Source organism: Pleurodeles waltl, chromosome 5 (genome assembly GCF_031143425.1).
Source record: "Pleurodeles waltl isolate 20211129_DDA chromosome 5, aPleWal1.hap1.20221129, whole genome shotgun sequence".
Classification (NCBI taxonomy): domain Eukaryota; kingdom Metazoa; phylum Chordata; class Amphibia; order Caudata; family Salamandridae; genus Pleurodeles; species Pleurodeles waltl.
The window spans coordinates 1,737,888,976-1,737,909,774 of record NC_090444.1 but is presented as its reverse complement, the minus strand read 5'-3'; the positions used below and the strand labels follow the sequence as shown (position 1 = coordinate 1,737,909,774).

At 42.1% G+C, this 20,799-nt stretch overlaps 1 protein-coding gene across 1 annotated transcript in view; it reads left to right on the top strand.

Annotated features, from left to right (window-relative positions):
- Positions 1 to 391: 391 nt before the first annotated feature.
- The window catches only part of LOC138297427 (cysteine-rich secretory protein 2-like), a 332,164-nt gene continuing 311,756 nt past the window's right edge, over positions 392 to 20,799 (top strand). Inside the window, exon 1 of the mRNA XM_069236786.1 lies at positions 392 to 501. The gene's annotated coding sequence lies outside the window, so the exon portion shown is untranslated. The remainder of the gene's footprint in view (positions 502 to 20,799) is intronic.

Here is a 20,799-nt window from a genome sequence, read left to right as displayed (position 1 = left end):
AATGAACTTAAGATAATTTTTGGTCTCAAGAATGTTAAAGCATCAGCATTTATAATACAAAATATTAATGTGGAACACATTTGTTCAAGCTTAGGAAAATATAGATGTTTAAGTGTAAGAACCAGTCTAGTGTAAGAGTCTGTTGTCACAGCTTTTTATTGTCAAAGAAGACATGTGGAACACTCAGCACTATTTTGACAACATTTGGCTAGACCATTTTTTCAATGCTGAATGCTCAGATGGGAAGTCCTTTTTTACTGTCTGACATTTCCCAATATAGCTGCAGGGCGCTTGTCTTTGTTGCGCAAACATTTGGCTGTTTTTCTTCTGTTTGGCTAAATGTGCCTGTACACATCAGCTATGCATTTTGCACTAAATAGTTTGAGTTTTCTGTATTTAAGGACAGCCACCTTTGCCATCCTTCTCGGACAGCATTACAGATCTGTGCAAGATCAGGACAGCATTACAGATCTGTGCAAGATTTTGATCTCTTCTCCAACAGTAAGTCTTCCCTTACATCTGGACTTTTTTAAGTCTTCCTTTTAAATCCAGACCTCTGTATAGATATACAACTATTCTGTGTGTATACAAGTATATTTCTACAGATAGAGGCCTTTTCCTGTGGTGGGATACAGGGAGAACTCCCATTGAGGAATTTGAACCTTGAGTTCTTCTTTTTTGAATATCTTTTTTGTATATAGTTTCTCTGTCTATATTTTCCAATTTTGATTGCTATAGACCATCATCAGATTGCTCAATAAATCTGTGGACTCTACTTAACTAAGTTGACATCCCAACTGACACTTATTCCTAAAAATAACTTTTTATTGATTAAGTCAATAAATGTACTTAAAAAATTGGTCAATAACACCCTTTTTTAGGTCGAGCTCAAAGCGTTCTGTCCCTGGTGTAATCTCTCTATGGGATTTTAACCATGCCATGTCGTGCCCGTCAGGTTTGTTGGTTTGTGGGCTTGCCGTTTAAAATTTGCTTGATTTCTTTAATGAAATGCATTCAAACGTCATGCCTTTTCCAGTGTTGAGCCCTTCTCGAGTGCACCGGAAATTGCTGAAAACATACAAGGCTCCAAGTTTTCTGTATGGTTTCTGGACTACTTTTGTTATTTTGTAGGCAGCGTGATCTTGCTGGGCAGTAGTCGAGCTCTTTGCATGACATTGACCCTGTTACATGGATAATTGCACTTTTGCCGGTTACATTGTTAATTGCACTTTTGCCAGTTAAATGGATAATTGTACTTTTGCTGATTCGTTTCACTGCGAGCGAACTTCTGTTTCCTTTTGTGTGTCTGCTTCGCACTTATTGCGGCCATCGGCTTGCTTATGTGAAACTGTTTTACTTTTCAGTTTATGTTGCAAGAAAAGTCCGGTTTGGAGTTTAAAACGCGAATAGCTCTAACTGGTTTGTCATATTGTCATCTGTTTCTTGCTGAGCACCTATTGTGCCTCGGTTTACTGGTTGTAGTTACTTAAACTGTTTGTCGATCTTACAAAATGATTGTGTTTATTATTATCTTTAGCTTAGTGTGTCTTATGTATAGCGCTTTAAGGCCCTTGGACCAAGAAAAAATTCTGGTGTGTTAACAGTTATTAACTATATGGGGCCAGATGTATCAAACATTTTTGCGATCCCAAAAATACATTTTACTATGCCCAAGTCCAATTTGCGACTACATACCGATTGGGTATTAGGAAGGTGCGTGTCAAGGGCATCCCTTCTTAATACCGAATCGCAAAGGCAGGTATGATTGTTTTGTGACCGTGAATGCGGTCGCAAAAAATTACAGTTACCACCTACTTCAAGTAGGTGGTAACCCATTTGCAAAAGGGAAGGGGTCCCCATCGGGACCCCTTCCCCTTTGTGAATGCATGAGAAAATGTTTTTTAAGAGCAGGCAGTGGTCCCACCGGCCACTGCCTATTCTTAAAAAATGAAAAGAAAACTTTTCATTTTTCTTTTTGAAACGCATCCCGTTTTCCTTTAAGGAAAACGGGCTGCATTTAAAAAAAAAAAAAGATTGCTTTATTGAAAAGCAATCACAGACATGGTGGTCTGCTAAGCCCAGCAGGCCACTATGCCTGTGATTGTAGCCATTCGAAATGGCTCGCAAATTGCGACCTACCTCATGAATATTGATGAGGTAGATCCATTTGTGAGCCCTTGCGAATCGCAGTATGAAACTCCTGGAGTTTCATACATTCCAATAGTGATTACTTAATTGCGATTCGCAAAAAATCACAATTAGGTAATGGCTATTGGATATACTGATACATATGATTAGGCCCTTAATGTTCTAGTTACTAATTATTCTGTTAAATCATCCCCCAAATATAAAATCTCTAATAAAATGTGCATTTAAAAACAATTCTCAGATGCTTTTCATTTCAAGTAGATAATATATTTTGAATGGTTTATTTATTTATTTTTATTAATTTTCCAACTGTACCAGACCCACAAATTTGTTTGTTTAGGTGTTGTGTAAAGCGTTGAGTTTCATCATACAATAAATTACCTTTCCGCATAATCTTCCTTCGCTGGCTCAGAAAATAAAAGCCACAAGTAAATTTATTGCGTGATTATCTAAGATCGATACAATAATACAGGTTTCACTGTTAAATACAGAAAATGTATCAAAGTATTGGATTCGGTTAGAAATGTGCATTGAACTAGTTAAAAACGTATCACTAAAGCCTGGGATAGTTGCCCCGGCTTCCAGCGATGCTGATGTTTTCTATTTTTGAATGTTCCAATGTGTCAATAAAAAGTTTGTTTCTAACATACACTTCTACTACTCCACCCAAAGCAGGGGAGCGTGTATGAAGTAAAGAGCTCTTTGCATATATTTTAAGAAAGAACCCATTAGTCGAGATGTGCTCCCGTTAAGCTAGCGCCAATAGAATCTCTCTTAATAGAGATTTATAGATACTTAAAATATGTAGCAGTGACTCTTTCCATTGATTACAGGACAACATTTCATTGGCGTCTCAACACTTAATCGGTCAGCCTTTACCTCTGGTGGCCACCATTACTACAATCCTTTTTGGTTACACCTTCCCCTCAACCCCATGACCTCTTCCTCCATGAATTCCATCACTACCAATCTCCAAAAGTGCATCTCATCTCTCCATAGCCGCAATCGGACAAACAATTCATTTTTTATAGTGCCACTCATAGCTTACTCACACTCAGTTCTGTCATCTGCACGGTACACATTCTTTGACGCAGGCACATTGACCCTCTATGCTACTTTTTGATTAAACAAAACTGACACTAGACAACATTCCGATCCCTCGGCAGTAGGAATATTACTCACAAGAGTTATTTTGACAGTCTTATTGTTGCCTGAAAACTGCTGGGTGCACAAGGAAATTCACATGCTTCTAAATCTAAAGTAGTTTTTAAATACCCCCGTCCCCCACAAAAGTCAGTGCCAGGTGCGGCTGAACTGGTTACACCGCCCTAAAGCTGGCCTTCCACTTAATGTTCCATATCTAGAGTAGGATAAGAAAAAAATGTGAATCTGATCAGTATACGCTTTTGATTTACGATGAGAGGGAGCTTCAAGAATGGTTGCTTAACATTGTATTGGTAGAAAGAGCTCACAAAAAGGACTGTTTCCTCACCTTCATCTTAGCTGAATAATTGTGAAAGGAAGAGAGCTTTGCCTGCTTCATCACTAATTGCTGTTTCTCTGCTATAAACAGGATGTTCTGAAAGATCCAGGTAATTTCCAATTTTTCTAGCACAGAGAAGTAAGTATGGATGTGTGAAATTCAGAAAGTTCGCTTTTGTGTAAACATGGCAAAATTACAAATAATCATGTGAAATGTGATTCTGTCATTTAGGGCCATATTTATACTCCATTTGCGCAGAATTTGCATCATTTCTTTTACGCTAATCTGACGCAAAACTAACTCCATATTAATAGTTTGAAAATATTGGAGTTTGCACCATTTTTTAGATGCATGAACCTACCTTGCGTCAATGAGATGCGAGGTAGGCCTCCACATCTAAAAAATGGTGCTAAGCCCATAGCCCCATATTTATCCCCCCATGCTAAAGTGATGCACGGGTGGGAGGAGGGGCTACATAATGGCACAAAGCTTGCTTTGCACAAATGTTTAATGCCTGGGTCAGACCAGGCATTAGGGGACCTGTGGACCCAGTTCTATGGTTAAGCACCATGGAATGGGTCCACAGGTGCCCTCCTCAAGCCCCAGGAGCACCCCCACCCACACCAGAGGGACACCGGAGGATGGAGGGCCATCTCAGGTAAGTAGGGTAAGTAGAGGTAAGTATTTTTTTTTATTAAAGTGCCATCGGGGGCTCAACTTGGGGCCCCCTGCATGGCACAGGATGCAATGACCATGCCCAGGGGACCCTGGTCCCCTGTGCTGGCCATTGGGGTGGTAGGCATGACTCCTGTCTTTTCTAAGACAGGAGTCATGTGGTATAGATGATTAAGCATCAGAAAATGATGCTAGGCTGGTTAGAGGCATTTTTTTTGCCAGCCGCTTTTCCCATACCACCACCCCCACTCAGATTTTGTAATTTTTTTATGCTAGCCCACCCTTTGCACCGGCTTGCGCCATTCCATAAAAATGGCACCTGGCTGGCACTCAGGAATGGCGCAAGCCGGTGCTAATCGTTTTTGATGCAAAACTGCATTAGAGTGGTTTTGCATCAAAAAGTATAAATATGCCCCTTAGTGCAGTATTTTACCGTGAAATGAATCTTGGCGACAGTTTTTGATGTGAGTATGCCTTGCAACAAAACCATCACAAGCACCGACCACATACGTTCTGTTGTTCCTTTGCATTCATGGTAAATTTTTACCACAAATTGCATCACTCACAGTAAATATTTAACATGAATAGTGCATAATTATACAATATGGTATAATGGTGTGATTTCAGGAATTTAGTGTAACAAGCACAATTCGAAAATGCGTGAATTACGGCGTTATAATTTAAATTCTGCCCTGGCCTAGTCTAAGTGCTCCTTGAGTTCTTTCCTTTTACAAGCTCTTTCTATGAGTGTCTTTACTGACAGAAGCATGGCTATTCTTAACTATGAACAGTACCCTATAAAGGATGCTTAAAGGATTTAACTCTGGATCCACAGACTAAATTGTAAGTGTGTTTGTGTTTGAGATGTGGAGTCAGGAAGCGTGAATAGTGTTTTGAGATCAGAACATTGTGATGATCCAGGCAGCCAACTTTCTGTAATCAACTACTGATATGTTAGAATGAGCAGAAACAGCACGGAGTGCAGGAGAAAAGTACCGGCCTGGAAAGACTATTTAATAAATAGTTTAGCACGCTTTAGTTTTCTCTGTGTCTATTTGTTTAGTAAGTCCCCCACGCACATCGAGCCTTATCCTCATATATTTATAGGGTCTAATTCTTTCTAATCTCATGTCCTAAAACGAGTCCCTCGTTATGTCGAGCATAGCAGTGTGCAATCGCTGCTTTTCCAACTTGTTGGTATCTATGTGGGCTTTTAACCATGTCCACCTAACGCCTATTACTTTCACTCGTTCATGGGCTTACCTTTCAAAAATCCTTTGATGACATTGGTAAATTCATTGCATTTGTCTCGCCTTGGGGTAGTGTTTTTACCTCCTTGAGGACCGACCCTGTTACATGGACATTTGCCAATGTGTTTGACTGCGAACAAACTTCTTTTTCCTTTTGTGTCTATCCTTCGCATTAATGGTGACCATGGCGCTTTGAACTGACTTGCTTCTGTCAACTGTTTTACTTTACATTTTCAATTTATGTGGGAGGAAAAGTCAGTTAGGAATTTCCAACGCTAATAGCTCTAACACGAGCAAATGTGAGACCCATTTCATTGCATATGCTTGTTTCACCTGGAAGATTCTGTTTTTTTTTAATGCCCTCAAAATGTCGCTTTTACGGTGTGGGCAAGGGGGATATGGGTTGTGAATATAATTAATAATATTGATTACTCTTTCCTTATTGTCTGTTGATTATTCCGGATAATCTTCTGTGCTCCTAATGTGGTGGCACTAGTTGACCCACAAATCATAACTACATTTGGTGATTACTTGAAAGTTGCAGGTCATCTAATTAGCGATAGGTCCTGATGAAAGCCGTGGACCATAAGTGGCATTGTCAGGCTGAAACATGTCGACCTTAATCTTACTTGTATAGGAGTCATTGCAGATCTTCTCAACATGACCTGATTTTAATGTTACCCTTATTCTTTTTATGGACGCTAATAAATAGGAATTTAGTATATGAGGTAAAATTAACTCACATTCTTTCACTTACCTTCTCACTAAGATATCCTACAGTTAGTTTGGATAATGGAATACTGAAATGAATGGAGAACAACGTGATGATGCTACCCACAAAATCACCCCACGGTGGTAACATTCACCGTTAAGGGTAGAATACATGCTTGAGGGTCTGTTGAAAAAGATCTCAGAGGGCCTGGAATGATATGGTATGAGGGTTCATTTCTTTTGGTTATTAGTGTTTGGACAAAGGAAGCCAAGTGAACCTTAGAGAGAGCTCCTTCACTGGTTTATATGTAATATGCAGTGTGCAGCCGTGGGAGTGTCATCAATGAGTGAATTAAGCTAAAAAAGCTTGTTATCTATACAGGGTGCTTTCTTCTTTTTTACTTTTTTTTTAGAGTCCAGTCCAACTATTTATTGAGTTTCTATGTACATTTGTTTTTTACTCTGCTGAAATTGACTCAATAAATATGGCAGACAATAAAGGACTTTCCTATACTGATGAAGAGATAGACTCCCTACTAGCAGGTCCATCAATTCTGAATGATACTGATATTGTTTAAACTTTGATGCAAACAAATAATTGTGAGACTAACCGATTTAAAAAGAGAACAGATCAAGACAACTATTCATCGCACAATGATGGAGGAGTGTCTCAGGGCAAATGCTGAACCCAGTGGCCTATGGGTTCATAATTCCTCTAGGTTTATTTTTGGAAGATTTGATGTTTAGAAAGGATTGTGTGGCTATATCATAGAGATGCAGAAGAGATTGGCTCATTCTAATAATTAAGACAGCAACAAGATTATCAGAAGTCCAGACCGTTAAGATAAGTGAATCAAAGTTAAAAGCCATTGTGCAAGTTACAGTATATAAGAAACTTCTGGAAGAGATCAATAAAGAGCCCTCCCATAGGTTAACATTGGTAATTATTTAATCCACTTTTAAGATGTAATTCCTGATTGAGAATCAGTAACTATGTCATGTTTCATATATTTGGAATGGTAATAATAAATCCTCTTTTCTGGTAAAATAGGATGTAACATTACTATTTTAGAACTGCCATAGAAAGTAGATATTTCTCTGGTCTTAAAGCTCTGCGTGCCTGCAGCCTGTCTCCACTACATGTGTGGGGTGGGTGACAGCTTCACTTTGTACATTCCCTCTAGACAGCTGCAAACAGAGAAAAGTTAGGTTTTCTGAGTGCTCATCTGTATTCATCTGCACTCTGATGGTTCTTCCTGGACAGGACGGGTTGACACACATGAATAGGCAGTACCTGCAACTATGTAAAGGGCTCATTACCCCCTACTGATAGTCTGGAGCCTGGGCTAATGAAGTAAGAATGCTTGTGCTCTTCAAAGACCCTTCTTTGAAGTCATCCTCAATTCAGAGGCACATTTGGATATACGTGCTGGGTGTCTGACCCCACCAATTCAGACACTTCTCAATCTGCAACTGGACTCTGTCAGAACAACTGCTGTACTGCATCAATGACTGTTACTATGCTGTACTAGTGACCTGAAGGACTGCTTTTCTGCTGTGCTGTTCTGCTGCTATCTGGTCTTGCTGAGTGAGAGCTGGACTCTGCCTTGCACCCCAAAGTGATCTCCGAGAACTTGTTGGCTTGTCTCTTTTTGCTTGCGACTCAGGGATGTGAAAGTCTCTACCCCTGCTCATGAACCTGATTCACTGGAAGAGTAGACCCAGGTACTTGCTCCAGCAAGAATCGACACACCACCTACTGCGATAGGTAGAACTGACACATCAATGCTGTTTCAAGAGTAGAACCAGTGCATCGCACTTAGGACCAGTGCTTCGCCATTGCATCATTGATGCACTGGAACCACTGAATTGATGTCACTGCTTAAGGAAGATCAGTGAATCCGTTCACTGCATGAAGAAACCTGGTGCCTCACATTTTGAACCCACGCATCAACATCACATTGGAACCACTGCATTCCCACCACTCCTGAAGGAAGATGGACACATCACTTCATGGCGTGGATAAATCCCACACATCAGCTTGGGGAAATTATGTATCACAGCACCAGCGCTTCTCTTTTAGAACTGATGCATCACCAGCAATGTGTGAGGAAAATCTATGATTCTTGTGACTGCAACCAGGATTAACATACTTTGCTCACTGGGCCTTGTGTGGATCTTGTATCTGGCCTGCGCTCCATCACTGTTGGCCAGAACTCTTGACTTTGTAATGACCAGATAACCACAGGTAGCGAATATTGCTTCTAAATGCTTGAACTCTTTATTCTTTAAAAATTCTGATCTCAACTTCTACTATTTGGATTTTTGTTGTTTTGGTATTGATTCATTTATAAAATTATTGCCTATTTTTCTAAACCTGTGAGGATTTTTTGTGGCGTTTTCATTATGCTACTGTGCATGATGTCTGGGTGTTGCACAAACACTTTCACATTGCCTCCTCAGATAAGCCTGACTGAACTGTGCCAAGCTACCAGAAGGTGAGCACAGGTTATATTTTTGTTCGCATCTGGCTTACCTTGACTAGAGTGGTGGTCCCTACTTGGACTGGGTGTATACCCCTGCCAACTAGAGACCCCATTTTTATCAGGTGTGTAGTTCACTGGAGTGGATAGGTACCCCTAGGTGCCCTTACAAATTTATGTAAGGGTGCCAAGGGGTATACACTGCACTGCAGTGGTTTTAACAGGGCTCGAAGAGGGAGAAGTCCCTCAATGTTTAAAAGTCACTGCCGTCGTTTTTAAACAGAGAGGGACTGTTCCCTCTGCCAACACTGTTAAAACAGACAGTTACAGAGCTTATCTATTTCCGCCGATGGAACAGCAGAATGAATTACTAATACTAAATTCCAAGAGTTACATGAAATTATTAAATTACTCCAATTCGGCTGATGGAATTAAAAATTCTGCCAATCCCTACAGACCAGGCCCTCATCAGTTTCAGCATACCTATAACACACCACCACTGGCACTGCCAGCAGCAGCTGGAAAAGCATCACAGAAGAGAATCAGGCTCCCTCCCTCCGTGCACACCAGCCTGAGCACACCAGCAACTTGCTGAAAGCCATCAAGAACCTGAACATCTGGATACTGTCAAAAGCCTGGCTACCTTGAAGCACAACTCAATGCCAAGAGCCCAACTACATGGTACATGGTACACCAAGAAGATCAGACTGGGGAAACACCACTGCAAGCAGCTGGAGCACACATGCAGTACAAGTCAAGACACCACAGATAGGGACATCTTAAAATAAGCCTTCAAACATTATCATCAGCAGATACGGAACACCAAGAGCATAGCTCTTGCAGATCACATCGACCCAGAACTAATAGCAGCACAGAAATCTTTCCCATCAAAGATTTCACTATGCTTCCAGCCACCTCCAGCAACATCACCCACTCACAAGACCTTTGCATCAAGTTCTCAAAATTCCTCTGCAACAAAAGCATCTCTACCACCATTACAGCTCATTATAACTCAACCTGCTGTAATGAAGACCATTCACTTGGTGGCTCTATCTGACCCTCACCCATATCATGCCTACATAAAAGACTCCTAGCGGTTAGCGAAGCACTAACACCCATCCTACACACCTCCATGGGCTCAGCTACATTTCTGAACACTGGAAACATGCCACTGTCATGCCCTTGCTCAACAAACCATCCACTCAGCTAGTCATGCTTTACAACTATGGACCCATCTCCTAATCAACCAATGGCGCACCTAAGCAACCACCATCTAAACAATGCTACGCAGTCTAGATTCAGGCCCATCCACAGTACAGAAGCAGAACTTTTCACCACCACAGATGTCATGATCCTTGACAGAGGAGACACAGCAGCCCTTATTCTCCCGGACCGCTTTTCAGCAATAAAAATAGTCTCATACCCCAACCAAATCAGGTGCCTACATGAGATTGGCAACCAAGTACCAACTCTTTCCTGGATCTGCTCCTTCTTAACAGGTAGAATACAGGCTGTCAGTCTGGAACCTTACTCCTCAGAAACCCGGAAGCCTGGTTCATCACTTAGCCTCACCATCTTCAATGCATACAGTGGTCCCGCTGCTTAGGGTCATCCATGCACACAACAGCAACATCCTCTCCTACGCCAGCAATAAGAAACTTACTCTCCTTCTCTGATCAGACACTGTTAGAAATGGGGTCTATGGTTGGCAGTCAGGTTACCCCCTGTCATAGCAAGGACCCTCACTCTAGTCAGGGTAAAAGAGAATCACCCTCACCTAACCCCCACTCACCCTCTTGGTAGCTTGGCCCGACCGGGCAGGCTTAACTTCAGAGGGCTAGGTGTAAAGTTTTTGTACCAACACACACAGTAACTTAATGAAAACACTACAAAATGTCACAACACAGGTTTAGAAAAATAGAGAATATTTATCAAAACAAAACAAGACCAAAACGAAAAAAATCTACAATACACAAGTTAAGTTATTAATTAAAAAGCAAAAATAGTCTTAAATCTTTTGCTAAACAGATAAAACACTATTAGCATTGAAAAGTACCTGGGTCGTGTTAAAATAACACGCACCAGTGAGTGTGCATCAAAAAAGGTAAGCAGTGCGTTGATTTCTCAACCGCAAGCGAGACCATGTGTCATTACTCCTTCTCCGGTTGGACTGGCATGCGTTGTTTTCCTCCCCACAGGGGAGCGATGCATCGATCCAGGCAGCACTCAGGTCCGGGAAGTCATTGCGTCGTTTTTCCACACCCAGCAAGGTTTGCGTTGAAAATCCTGCTGCACGGTGATAGCAAAACCGCGCTGTGAGGGTTGCGATGATACCAGCCACCGTCAGCAATGCGACACGCCATTTCTCCAGCCATGTACATCAATCTCCCAGTCGCGCTGCAAGCGCTGCGTCGATTTCAGCCGCGGAGCCAGCGGAGTGTCGTTTCTTCTGCCACTCTCGTCGGTTGTGTTGGAAATTTCCCCGCACAATGGTCTGTGTGTGGATTTTCAGGCCTGGTCTGCAAGCTTCACCTGTCAAGGGACCAGGAACTGGATAGGGCACCACTTGGCAGGGCAGGAGTCTCAGCAGAGAGTCCAGGTGCTGGCAGGGGAAGTCTTTGATGGCCCTGAGACTTCAACAACAGGAGGCAAGCTCAGGACAAGCCCTTGGAAATTTCTTCACAAGCAGGAATGCACTACAAAGTCCAGTCATTGTCCCCTTTCACCAGGCAGAAGTTGCAACTGCAGGATAGCTCCACAAAGCACAGTCACAGGTAGGACAGCTCTTCTTCCTCAGCTCTTCAGCTCTTCTCCAGGCAGAGGTTCCTCTTGGTTTCCAGAAGTGATCTAAAGTCTGAGGTTTTGGGTGACCTTCTTATACTCAGATTGCTCTTTGAAGTAGGCTTACTTCGAAGAAAAGTCTCTCTTGTTTGTGAAATACTGCCTTGCCAAGGTCAGACGCCAGACACACACCAGGGAGTTGGAGACTGCATTGTGTGAGGGAAGGCACAGCCCTTTCAGGTGTGAGTGACCACTCCTTCCCTCCCTCCTAGCACAGATGGCTCATCAGGACATGCAGGCTACACCCCAGCTCCCTTTGTGTCACTGTCTAGAGAAAGGTGCAAACAGCCCAAAAGTCAAACTGACCCAGACAGGGAATCCACAAACAGGGAGAGTCACAGAATGGTTTAAGCAAGAAAATGCTCACTTTCCAAAAGTGACATTTTCAAACACACAATCTGAAAATGAACGTTACTGTATTTTTAAATTGTGAGCTCAGGGACCTCAAACTACACATGTCTATCCCCTCCCAAAGGGACTCTACACTTTAATCATATTTAAAGGCAGCTCCCATGTTAACCTATGAGAGGGATAGGCCTTGCAACAGTGAAAACCGAATTTGGCAGTATTTCACTGTCAGGACATATAAAACACATTAGTGTCCTTAAACATACACTGCACCCTGCCTACCTTAGGGGTGTTTTACATGTAAGAAAAGGGAAGGTTTAGGCCTGGCAAGTGGGTACACTTGCCAAGTCGAATTGGCAGTTAAAAGCTGCACGCACAGACACTGCAGTGGCAGGTCTGAGCCATGTTTATAGGGCTACTAATGTGGGTGTCACAACCAGTGCTGGAGGCCCACTAGTAGCATTTGATTTACAGGCCCTGGGCACTCTAGTGCACTGTACTAGGGACTGACCAGTAAATAACATTTGCCAATCATGGCAAGCCAATTACATACACATTTTATAAAGGAGCACTTGCACTTTAGCACTGGATAGCAGTGGTAAAGTGTCCAGAGTAACAAAAACAGCAAAAACAGAGTCCAGCATGAACAAAGTTGCTAACTGGATGAAAGCCAACACAGACAAAACAGAAGAAATGATCTTCAGTAAGAACACCACACCATGGGACTCTAACTGATGGCTGGCCAAACTCGGGCCCACACCAACACCCAGCACCTATGCCAGGAATATCAGAATAACTGAACTTGACCGTACAAGTCAAAGCCATCACTACATCCTGCTTCTATACCCTGAAGATACTGAGGACATCTTAAAATTGCTCCCAAATAACACTAGAAAAACTGTCAATCATGGCCTACCCGTAAGCAAGTTGGACTACAAGATCACCCTCTATGCTGGGATCAGAAAGCATCTCACTAGAAGACTGCAAACCATCCAGAACTCAGCAGCCAGACACAACCTCAATCTCCCACACAGAACTTACATCACACCACCCCTCAGGGAGCTTCACTCCTTCCTGACACACAAAAATGTTAGTTTCAAACTACTCACACAAACATTCAAGGCAATGCGCAACTTAAGCATCTCCCTCAAACCACCACCTAGACACTTGCCCATCACAAGACTCCTACTGGCACACATCCCACAGCCTTCATCTCTCTTCTTAAATTCTGCAGTAAGCTCAAGACCTGGATTTTCAAATAAACAACCTACCGTAGGCAGGGCTAAGCACACACCTGTCCAGCACCCGGATACCCTCTTGGGTGACAGTGCACTTTAAAAATACACATAACAGCTCTCTATCTTATAATTTTGCTACTGTAAAGTTTTAGTGGATTTGATATACACACATCAGTGACTTTGGTTCTACAGTTATTTATTTCTCATAGGACTTTCATTAGATTTTGTCAGATCTTCCAGACATTTCCAGATGTTTAATATTGGTCTAGCTACTCATAGGTGAGAAATCATCTTTTTTTTTTAATTAGTTCTCTATTGGTTCTCAATAATGCTCACAATTGCTAATAATAAATCATAAGGAAAGCATCAAAATCAAAAATCTAGCTACTGGGTCAATAGACGTGAAGGGTTAAGTCAGGTTTACCTAACTCTTAAATCTGTTAACTACATAGGAGCTACAATTACCCATATGCTAGCTGTAGGAAGTTGGCCGTGTATTTACTATTTCAAAGTAAGAAATAGTGTGCACAGAGTCCAAGGGTTGCCCTTAGAGGTAAGATAGTGGCAAAAGTAGATAATTCTAATGCTCTATTTTGTAGTAGTGTGGTCGAGCAGTAGGCTTATCAGAGGGTGGTGTTAAGCATTTGTTGTACACACACAGGCAATAAATGAGGAACACACACTCAAAGACTTACTCCAGGCCAATAGGTTTGTATATTGAAAAATAACTGTTCTTAGTTTATTTTAAGAACCACAGGTTCAAGATTTACATTAACCACTTTAAATGTAAGATACTCAGTCCTGGGGCATGGGCAGCCCACTGTTGGGGGTTCAAGGCAACCCCAAAGTTACCACACCAGCAGCTCAGGGCCGGTTAGGTGCAGAGGTCAAAGAGGTGTCCAAAACACATAGGCACCTATGGAGAACAGGGGTGCTCTGGTTCCAGTCTGCCAGCAGGTAAGTACCTGCGTCCTCAGGGGGGCAGATCGGGGAGGTTTCGTAGAGCACTGGGGGGGGCCAAGTAGGCACACAAAGCACACCCTCAGCGTCACAAGGGCTGCCGGGTGCAGTGTGCAAAGCAGGCATCGGTTTTCAGGTAGGAAACAATGGAGGGACCAGGGGGTCACTCTAGCAGTGCAGGCAGGCACGGGGGGGCTTCTCGGGACAGCCACCACCTGGGCAAGGCAGAAGGTCACCTGGGGGTCACTCATGCGTTGAAGTTCAGTTTCTTCAGGTCCTGGGGGCTACGGGTGCAGTGTTGGTTCCAGGCATCGGGTCCCTTGTTACAGGCAGTCGCAGTCAGGGGGGATCAGGGCGATCGTCTCTGGTTACTCACAGGCTCGCAGTCGCCGGGGAGTCCTCCCTGAGGTGTTTGTTCTCTGGATCTCAAGCCGGGGGTGTCAGGTGCAGAGTGTGAAGTCTCACGCTTTCGGCGGGAAATGTGCAGCCTTTGAAAGTTGTTTCTTTGTTGAAAAGAAGTAGCTGGTTTTGAACAGGGATGCTGTTCATGGGAGTTTATTGGTCCTTTAATCCAGGGCAGTTGTCTGAGGCTTCAGAGGTCGCTGGACCCTGTCAGATTCGTCGCTGGTTGAATGTTTTCGAAGTTGGAGACAGGCCGGTAGGGCTGGGGCCAAACCAGTTGTCGTCTTCCTCCTTCTCTGCAGGCTTGTAGGTCAGCAGTCCTTCTTGTTTCTTCAGGTTGCAGGAATCTGATTTGCTGGGTTCAGGGTTTCCCCTAAATACTCAATTTAGGGGGGTGTTTAGGTCTGGGGGGCAGGAGCCAATGGCTACTCTCCTTGAGGGTGGGTACACCCTCAAGGAGGGTGCTTCCTATTCCTATTGGGTGAATCCTCCAAAATCAAGATGGAGGATTTCTAAAGGCTGGGGTCACCTCAGCTCAGGACACCTTAGGGGCTGTCCTGACTGGTGGGTGACTCCTCCTTGTTTTTCTCATTATCTCTTGTGGACTTGCTGCCAAAAGGGGGGGCTGTGTCCAGGGGGCCGGCATCTCCACTAGCTGGAGTGCCCTGTGCATTGTAACATGAAGCCTGTGCCTTTGAGGCTCATTGCTAGGTGTGCATTTTTTAATAAATCCAACACTGGCATCAGTGTGGGTCTATTATTCTGAGAAGTTTGATACCAAACTTCCCAGTATTCAGTGTAGCCATTATGGAGCTTGGGAGTTCATTTTGACAAACTCCCAGACCATATACTTAATATGACCACACTGTACTTAGAATGTCTAAGAATAGACTTAGACACTGTAGGGGCATATTGCTCATGCAGCCATGCCCTCGCCTGTTATATAGGGCACCCTGCCTTGGGGCTGTAAGGCCTGCTAGAGGGGTGACTTACCTATGCTACAGGCAGCATTTTGTGGGCATGGTATCCTGAGGGGGATGCCATGTCGACTTTGCCCTTTTCCCCCACCCAACACACAACCTACAATGGCAGTGTGCATGTGTTAGGTGAGGGGTCCCTTAGGGTGGCACAACATATGCTGCAGCCCTTAGGGACCTTCCCTGGTCACAGGGCCCTTAGTACCACTGGTACCTTTTGCAAGGGACTTATCTGTGTGCCAGGGGTGTGCCAATTGTGGAAACAATGGTACATTTTAAGTGAAAGAACACTGGCCCGGGGGCTTGGTTAGCAGGGTCCCAAAACACTTCTCAGTCATGTCAGCATCAATATCAGGCAAAAAGTGGGGGGTAACTGCAACAGGGAGCCATTTTCCTACACCAGCAATAAAGCATCTTTACTAATTTCAAACAGAAACGAATGCCATAAGATTGAGTACTCAAATCTTTCCAGTTTGGTTCATAGTACAGTCTTTTAATAATGAAAGGATAAACATATTTCAATGTCAAGCGTGGATTATTACAAGACAGACATAAAATGTGCCCTAATAGCTACATAAATTTGTGTCTGATTCAGAAGTCGGTAAATATTTTTTTCATGAGCCCAGACATGCTAAGTTACCATCTGGAGTGAGGAAAACACATGTGGGTAAAGTAAATATCTACCAGCTGATCTGGAAAGGACCCATATTAGGAAGAGAGGAATTTACACAGACAATAGCTGTCCTTTTCTGGGTGCCTCTCACTGTCTTCTCCCAAGCTAGAACACAAGCACGAAATCTGAATTCAGGTTATTCATACTTTTTTTAGAAGCAAAACTAGTACAGTACATATGGAAAATAATGGTAGCAAATATCACAAACATGTTGGCAATAGAAAATATAAAAAATGTAAGTATTTTGGGAAGAGATTATATGGTACTTTCAGTAATTCCCTTTCCTACTCAGACTCTTCTACAGAATTTACCAACTAATTGACCTACCATTGTCAGAATGGAACTATAACAGCGCTTACCTATTTAGTAAAGGTAAGCTACCCTCATCTCAAACAGCCACAGTCTTTTGAAGCTTGACTGTGTTACTGCCAAAATATCCATGGAGCAGCAATACCTTGAATAAGTGTCTTTGTTCCTCTTCGACTGATACAGAAGATACCACTATTTGTAGCACATATGCAGGAGTACATAAGAAGAGGTCCTTAGGATTTATTACAAACTCTCTGAAGAATTTCATGGGAATTATTACAATTTCACATATGTGTATAAATACAGTTGGCCAAAATAAAGCATTGTAGCACTACTGATATAAAAATATATAATAATATATGAAATATCAGCAACACAGTGTTATTTGGTCGAATGAATAATACCATACACAAAAAGCATACAGCACTCATCATTTGGAAATCGGGATCCAAAGGACATAGCTGAGTGAAGGGCCCAGTTAAGGGGGTAAACACAACACCTTCGTGATCCACACCCTTTACCCTGTTAGTGAAAAATGCTCCTTTAAAACTTAGGAACATTGATCATTAATCAAAAGAAGTTCTTAACTGGTTCAACCGAGCATTTTTGTATAATTTAAAGGGATAATTTAAATTGGCAATAGATTGAGATATATAATAGATTGGAACAAAATACAATTGACTAAAGGGAGAACAGGTTTATTGCATATTTTCATAGCTGAACGTCTCATAGCACTATGGTCAGATGCTATTACAAGATGGTAATTTCTGAATCTATCAGTAACCATCAACATTAAATTGTCCTAAATTGGTATAGACTGGAGGATACAAAAATGTCCATAAAAGTTTATAACCAAAGCTAGGTAAAATCAACAGTATGGCAATCCAGATTCAATAGGAGTAATATTAATCTCCACACTTACCTGAAACCTGAACGAACCATACAAAGTATTTCTATGGCAATGGAACAAGAGACGAAGAAACAGAGACTGCAGGTATCTTCCTCTTTCCTATTCTTACCACCAGACTCAATTTGCACTGAAGAAGTGTTGATATCTACAACAGGATATAAGGTATTACGCCTTACTAAGGCCCATATTTATACTTTTTTAGCGCCTCATTTGCATCATTTTTTGACGCAAAGTGGTGCAAACTTATAAAATACAATAGTATTTTGTAAATTTGCACCCTTTTTGTGTCAAAAAGCCATGCAAATGCGGCGCCAAAAAAGTATAAATATGAGCCTAAGTCTACTGTAACATCTGATATACATTGTAGCAATCTCTGTATAGCCCACTTTCTGTGGCTGCTGCTAATTCTATGACTTCCCAAAACTGAAAAATATGAATAATTTTGCAAATGTATTAAACAACCTGAACTGTAATACATATACTTAAATCTATAACTATTTTCAGTGAGTTAGAAATCAAGTCTATCATCAGAATTGTTCTCAATATGCATAGTTCATCAGCTTTAAGAATATGAATACTTATCAGTATTTTGGATTCACTCCAAACAATATGCATTCACGTCCCCACCACTGGGAATCCCTTTTACCATACACAATTCAATTGATCTAAAGAAAGCCTGTACAATGGAGAAGATACACAAGCTCCTCCCATAAATAGGTGCCATTGAGTTTGTGATTCCAGGAAGTACGAATCCAGTGTATGATGTTTGCAAACTGTAAAAGGATGACTCCAAAACTAAGATGCAAATCAAAGTCTAGGGGCCAGCTGTGCTAATTGTTTTGGTTGTTGCAAATGGACAGCTTCCGTGAATCGCCCCGGTTTTTGGCAGCAAAAAAGTATTTGGCATGTATGTATGAAATGTAAACTGTTATTCTGTAACAAGTAATTGAATCACATTTTTGGTTTGGGACCAAATAGCAATTCAATATTCGAAAGGGGCACATTCAGGGATTAATTTCCAAATATAAAATTGGAATGGTATTACTTTTTGGCAACCAAATTCTTCACTGACTAAAACATGTAGTGGTAAACCTATTCCTCCTTTTTAAATGTTAAAAAAACGTGTTTTTTTTTTAAGAGGAAGTGGTACATGGGACCACTACGTCTTCTTCAAACAATAAAGAAAATCCTTTTTTTATGCAGTACCATATCCTTTAAGGGAAAACGTCTACCTTAAATAAGTTTCCTTTAATACAAAGCCATCCCATACATGGTGGTCTGCTGACCCCAGCAGTGCACTACATCTGTGATGGCTGTGATTCATTGTGGGTTGTAATGTGTGACCTACCTCACTAATATTCATGAGGTAGGTTGAATTGCTACTCACTATGAATCAGTTATTTAAGAACATACCTGGTACTACATAGAACAGTTCACAAATTGCCACACTAGTTACTAAAGTACTGGTTGCAAACTGTGACCAATATTTTGTGACCAGTTGTACATACATCTGGCCTTAAATCCTTGGTTTCAAATGCTTATCCATGATACTTCGGTGAAAACAAAGTTCTTGACAACCTTTGATGAAAGCACAACGATTTCCAATCTTCCACGTTCACATAGTTCATGCATCACAGCCACAAAGCCTTACACTAAGTTGTGCCTGCCTTTTGAGTGAACCGTTGAGTGTTCCTCCTCTGCAGTGGAAGGCATTGGCATGCTGAAGTTTGGAGAAACAGATCATGACAAAAAAAGATCTTTGGGCATAGTTTTCCTGGTGTACTTCTGGGAATATTTGTGAACCCTCAAAACATAATAAAATTACTTTCAGGCAGAGATCTAAATTAACATCTGTACTTTTACGTTGTCCTTTGTGAATAGGATTAATTGTTTTGTTATTATTTATGCAAAATTTCAGGATACTCGTTTGAAGATTCAACAATCAAATATCTGGAATGTTTCAAAATAGATCACTTTTTGTATGAACAGACAAACATAGCAGACTTTTGAATATTTATTGTTTACATGTTTCATATTATTCGAAGATTCATGTGCATTAAACAAATGAGAATCAAAATAAAATCTAAAGTGGTAAGAGCCACATTGGCAAATTTAACGTACACTGCAGAAGTAGAAAGATAAAAGACGAAGGCCATATTTATATTTTTTTAAGCAAACCTGCGCCAGCGCAGGTTTGCATCAAAAATTTTACTGCCGGGTAACGCCATTTATTTGCGCCGCTCGGGTGTCAAATTTATACTTTGACACACGGCGGCACAAACCACTGGTGTGAGTCATTTTTTACTCAAACCAATGCGTCACGTCGTAAAGAAGAACGTCGTTAACGCAGCGAAAATGACTGTGAGACGGTTCACGATGTCACAAACCGGATACGTGCAATTTGTGTACACAATTGTGTCAAAAAGCTGCGCAAACACAGCAAAATGTGCTAAGGAGAGCCAAAATGGATCCCAGATGCTTGCACAGACCACAGGAAGATGACAACAGACCAGGAACCAGCCAGGAGGACCCGCAGAAGACCCAGGACAGGGAGAAGAAGAAAAGAAAGTTTGCTCCAGTGCAGAGGAGCAGGAAATTCTGGTGAAAGAGGTGATGGAAACCCAGCACCAACTATTTGCACCTCAAAGTTGTCAATTAGTAGGAGAGAGGCAACATGGCAACACATTTTTGACAAGATAACCAGTGTGGCAGAAGTACGGAGAACAGTCATCGAGTGCAAGAAATGCTGGCATGACTGCAAGAGCAGGACCAAGGAAAAGATGGCCAGGAACAGGAAGGCAGCAATGCAGACTGGAGGTGGGAGTCCAGCACCGCAGGAGGCCGTGGACCACACGGAGGAGATGGTGGCAGCCGTCATCCCTGAGGAGATTGTAACAAGGATTCAAGGACAGGACAGCACAGACTACCAGGCATGGGAAACTAAAATGCACAAATGTTAACTGCAAGCGGGGGGCATACCTACTACACAATGCATGTAAGTCATGATATTCAGGGAGTGGAAAGGGTAAAGGGGCATGGTACAGGGGCATGGCCCGTTCAGAGGAAACCTGGTGCACAGTACTATATTACACCAACAACCTTTGCATGGGGGTATGCTGCCATGCCGAGGATGTTGGAAAGGTAAAGCCAGGCCAGGAGGGTAGGGTACAATGTAAAACTGGCCTGCAGTCACACGTCAGCTGGTATTCTCCCCACATGAACTAGGGCTCAATTAACAGTCTCAGGCCATATCTGCAAGTGGAATTTAACATTGACAACAGTTGCCACTACCACCTCTGCTGTGTGTGCAGGTCAAGTAGCTAATGGCAATTACGTGCCCATGGATCAAACACACCCATATTAGAGGGTTCAGGATGAAAAAGTTATCAAT